The following is a 6195-nucleotide window of genomic DNA, read 5'->3' on the forward strand; positions in this document are numbered from 1 at the left end:
GAAAACACTTCTTTTACAGACCATCAGACTGTTGAACAGCTTCTTTACCGGCCATCAGACTTTTGAACAGCTTCTATACCAGCCATCAGACTGTTGAACAGCTTCTATTTACCAGACCATCAGACTTTGAACTGCTTCTATTTCCAGACCATCGTACTGTTGAACAGTTCTATTACCAGACCATCAGACTGTTGAACAGCTTCTATACCAGACCTCAGACTGTTGAACATGCTTCTATTACCAGACCATCAGACTGTTGAACATTCTTTTACCAGGCCATCAGACTGTTGAACAACTTCTATTACCAGACCATCAGACTGTTGAAAAGGCTTCTATTACCAGACCATTCAGACTGTTGAACATCTTCTATTACCAGACCATCAGACTGTTGAACATTTCTTTACCAGGCCATCAGACTGTTGAATACCTTCTATTACCAGACCATCAGATTGTTGAACAGCTTCTATTACCAGACCATCAGGCTGTTAAACAGCTTCTATTACCAGGCCATCAGACTGTTGAACAGCTTCGATTACCATGCTACCAGACTGCTGTGTTGAACAGCTTCTACACCAGACAATCAGACTGTTGAACAGCATCTACACCAGGCAATCAAACTTTTGAACAGTTTCTATCTCCAGGCCATCAGACTGTTGAACAGCTTCTTTTACCTGGCCATCAGACTTTTGAACAACTTCTATCACCATGCCATCAGACTGTTGAACAGCTTGTATTACCAGCACATCAGACTGTTGAACCGTTTCTATTACCAGACCATCAGATTGTTGAACAGCTTCTATTACCAGACATCAGACTGTTGAACGTCTTCTATACAGACATCAGACTGTTGAACAGCTTATTTTACCAGACCATCAGACTGTTGAACAGCTTCTATTACCAGACCATCAGATTGTTGAACAGCTTCTATTACCAGTCCATCAGATTGTTGAACTGCTTCTATTACCAGACCATCAGACTGTTGAACAGTTTCTTTTACCAGGCCATCAGACTGTTGAACAGCTTCTATAACCAGGATATCAGACTGATGTGTTGAACAGCTTCTATTACCAGCACATCAGATGTTGAACACTTCTATCACCAGACCATCAGACTGTTGAACAGCTTGTATTACCAGACATCAGACTGTTGAACAGCTCTCTTTACCAGACCATCAGACTGTTGAACAGCTTCTATTATCCAGCCATCAGATGTTAACAGCTTCTATTACCAGACATCAGACTGTTGAACAGCTTCTATTACCAGACCATCAGACTGTTGACAGCTTCCTTACCAGACCATCAGACTGTTGAACGTTCTATTACCAACCATCAGACTGTTGAACGTCTTCTATTACCAGACCATCAGACTGTTGAACAGCTTCTATTACCAGACCATCAGACTGTTTGAACCGTTTCTATACCGACCATCAGACTGTTGAACAGCTCTCTATTACCAGACCATCAGAATGTTGAACAGCTCTATTACCAGACCATCAGATTGTTGAACAGCTTCTATTTACCAGCCATCAGATTGTTGAACTGCTTCTATTACCAGACCATCAGACTGTTGAACAGTTTCTTTTACCAGGCCATCAGACTGTTGAACAGCTTCTATAACCAGGATATCAGACTGATGTGTTGAACAGCTTCTACACCAGGCAATCAGACTGTTGAACAGCTTCTATTACCATGCCATCAGACTTTTGAACAGCTTCTATTACCAGACCATCAGATTATTGAACAGCTTATATTACCAGACCACTAGACTTTTAAACATCTTCTATTACCAGACCACTAGACTTGACAGCTTCATTTCAGACCATTAGACTGTTGACAGTTTCTTTACCAGGCCATCAGACTTTGAACATCTTCTATTACCAGACCTAACAGACTGTTGAACAGCTTCTATTACCAGCCATCAGACAGTTGAACAGCGACACATTACCAGGCCATCAGACTGTTTGAACATCTTCTTTACCAGCCATCGACTTTGAACAGCTTCTATACCATGACCATCAGACTGTTGAACAGCTTGTATTCCAGCGCATTAGATGTTGAACAGCTTCTTTTACCAGGCCATCAGACTGTTGAACTGCTTCTATTTCCAGACCATCAGACTGTTGAACAGCTCTTACCAGACCATCAGAAGTTGAACAGCTTCTATTACCAGACCTCAGACTGTTGAACATCTTCTATTACCAGACCATCAGACTGTTGAACATTCTTTTTACCAGGCCATCAGACTGTTGAACCTTCTATTACCAGACATAGACTGTTGAACAGCTTCTATTACCAGACCATTAGACTGTTGAACATCTTCTATACCAGACCATCAGACTGTTGAACTTTTTACCAGCACAGATTTGAACCTTCTATTACCAGACCATCAGACTGTTGAACAGCTTCTATTACCAGACCATCAGACTGTTAACAGCTTCTATTACCAGGCCATCAGACTGTTTGAACAGCTTCATTACATGTACCAGACTCATCCTGTTGAACAGCTTCTAACCAGGACCATCAGACTGTGAACAGCTCTAACCAGCATCAAACTTTGAACAGCTTCTATTACCAGCCATCAGACTGTTGAACAGCTCTTATTACCTGACCATCAGACTTTGAACACTTCTATTACCCATGCCATCAGACTGTTGAACAGTTTATTACCAGACATCAGACTGTTGAACCGTTCTATTACCAGACCATCAGATTGTTGAACAGCTTCTATTACCAGACCATCAGACTGTTGACAGTTTCTATTACCAGCCATCAGACTTTGAACAGCTTATTTACCGACATCAGACTGTTGAACAGCTTCTATTACCAGACCATCAGATGTTGAACAGCTTCTATTACCAGACCATCAGATGTTGAAAGCTTCTATACCAGACCATCAGACTGTTGAACAGTTCTTTTACCAGCCATCAGACTGTTGAACAGCTTCTATACCAGAATCAGACTGTTGAACAGCTTCTACACCAGGCAATCAGACTGTTGAACACTTCTATACAAGCCATCAGACTGTTGAACAGCTTTATTACAGCCACAATCAGACTGTGAACAGCTTCTTTTACCAGACCATCAGACTGTTGAACAGCTTCTATTACCAGCCATCAGATTGTTGAACAGCTTCTATTACCAGGACATCAGACTGTTGAACAGTCTCATTACCAGACCATCAGACTGTTGACAGCTTCTATTACCAGACCATCAGACTGTTGAACCTTCTATTACCAGACCATCAGACTGTTGAACGTTCTATTACCAGACCATCAGACTGTTGAACAGCTTCTATTACCAGACATCAGACTGTTGAACGTTCTATTACCAGACCATCAGATGATTGAACAGCTTCTATTACCAGACCATCAGACTGTTGAACAGCTTCTATTACCAGACCATCAGATGTTGAACAGCTTCATACCAGGCCATCAGATGTTGAACGCTTCATTACCAGACCATCAGACTGTTGAACAGTTTCTTTTACCAGGCCATCAGACTGTTGAACAGCTTCTATACCAGATCATCAGACTTGTTGAACGATTCTAACCAGGCATCAGACTGTTGAACAGCTTCTATTACCATGCCATCAGACTTTTGAACAGCTTCTATTACCAGACCATCAGATATTTGAACAGCTTCTATTACCAGACCCTTAGACTTTTAAACATCTTCTATTACCAGACCACTAGACTGTTGAACAGCTTCTTTTCCAGACCATTAGACTGTTGAACAGCTTCTATTACCAGCCATAGACTTTGAACATTTCTATACCAGACCACAGACTGTTGAACAGCTTTACTACAGGCCATCAGAAGTTGAACAGCTTCTATTACCAGCCATCAGACTGTTGAACACTTCTTTTACCAGCCATCAGACTTTTGAACACTTATACCATGCCATCGATGTGAACAGCTTTATTACCAGACCATTAGACTGGAACAGCTTCTTTTTACCAGGCCATCAGACTTGAACTGCTTCTATTACCAGACCATCAGACTGTTGAACAGCTTCCATTACCAGACCATCAGACTGTTGAACAGTTCTATTACCAGGACCATCAGACTGTTGAACATCTTCTATTACCAGACCATCAGACTGTTGAACAGTTCTTGTTTACCAGCCATCAGACTGTTGAACCTTCATTACCAGACATAGACTGTTGAACAGCTTCTATTACCAGACCATCAGACTGTTGAATGCTTCTATTACCAGACCATCAGACTGTTGAACATTCTTTTACCAGCCATCAGACTGTTGAATACCTTCTATTACCAGACATCAGATGTTGAACAGCTTTCTAACCAGACCATCAGATTTTGAAACTGCTTCTATTACCAGACCATCAGACTGTTGAACAGCTTCTATTACCAGACCATCAGATGTTGAACAGCTTCTATCCAGGCCATCAGACTGTTGAACAGCTTCTATTACCACCATCAGACTGTTGAACAGTTCTATACCATGCTACCAGACTTGTTGAACAGCTTCTATACCAGCCATCAGACTTTTGAACAGCTTCATTACCAGACCTCAGATTATTGACACTTATTGCCAGACATCAGACTATTGAACAGCTTCTCTTTACCAGGCCATCAGACTGTTGAACAACTTCTATTACCAGGCCATCAGAATGTGAACATCTTCTATTACCAGACCATCAGACTGTTGAACAGCTTCTTTACCGACCATCAGACTGTTGAACAGCTATACTAATAGGCCATCAGGACAGTTTTGAACAAATTCATATTACTAGCCCATGACATGTTGAACAACTTCTATTACAGGATATACAGACAGACTTTGAACAGCTTCTATTACCAGCCATCAGATTATTGAACAGCTTATATTACCAGACCACTAGACTTTTTAAACATCTTCTATTACCAGAACCACTAGACTGTTGACAGCTTCTATTACCAGACCATTAGACTGTTGAACAGTTTCTATTACCAGGCCATCAGACTATTGAACATCTTCTATTACCAGACCAACAGACTGTTGAACAGCTTCTACTACTAGGCCATCAGACAGTTGAACAGCTTCTATTACCAGACCATCAGACTGTTGAACATCTTCTATTACCAGACCATCAGACTGTTGAACAGTTTCTTTTACCAGGCCATCAGACTGTTGAATACCTTCTATTACCAGACCATTAGACTGTTGAACAGGTTCTATTACCAGACCATCAGACTGTTGAACATCTTCTATTACCAGACCATCAGACTGTTGAACAAATTATTTTACCAGGCCATCAGACTGTTGAACAGCTTGTATTACCAGCACATCAGACTGTTGAACCGTTTCTATTACCAGACCATCAGATTGTTGAACAGCTTCTATTACCAGACCATCAGACTGTTGAACAGTTTCTATTACCAGACCATCAGGCTGTTAAACAGCTTCTATTACCAGACCATCAGACTGTTGAACAGCTTCTTTTACCAGACCATCAGACTGCTGAACAGCTTTCTATAGCATCAGACTGTTGAACAACTTTTACAAGGCCATCAGACGTTGAACAACTTCTATTACCAGGCATCAGACTGTTGAACAGCTTCTATTACCAGGCCATCAGACTGTTGAACAGCTTCTATTACCAGGCCATCAGACTGTTGAACAGCTTCTTTACCAGGCCATCAGACTGTTGAACAGCTTCTTATACCAGACATCAGACTGTTGAACAGCTTCTATTACCAGACCATCAGATTGTTTAACAGCTTCTATTACACAGACCATCAGACTGTTGAACAGCTTCATTACCAGACCATTAGACGGTTGATTGCTTCTATTACCAGGCCATCAGACTGTTGAACAAGCTTCTATACAGCACATCAAAACTGTTGAACAGCTTCCTATTACCAGACCATCAGACCATTAGCAGATTCTCATTACCAGACCTCAGACTGTTGATAGCTTCATTACCAGACCATCAGACTGTTGAACAGCTTCTATTACCAGGCATCATACGCTGACAGTTTACTACTACCAGAACAGTTGAACAGCTTCTATTACCAGCCATCAGACTGTTGAACAGCTTCTATTACCAGCCATCAGACTGTTGAACAGCTTCTTTTACCAGGCCATCAGACTGTTGAACAGCTTTATACCAGACGCATCAGACTGTTGAACAGCTTCTTTACCAGACCATCAGACTGTTGAACGCTCTATTTCCAGACCATCAGACTTGATT

The sequence above is a fragment of the Salvelinus namaycush genome, chromosome 5 (assembly GCF_016432855.1).
Source record: "Salvelinus namaycush isolate Seneca chromosome 5, SaNama_1.0, whole genome shotgun sequence".
NCBI lineage: Eukaryota > Metazoa > Chordata > Actinopteri > Salmoniformes > Salmonidae > Salvelinus > Salvelinus namaycush.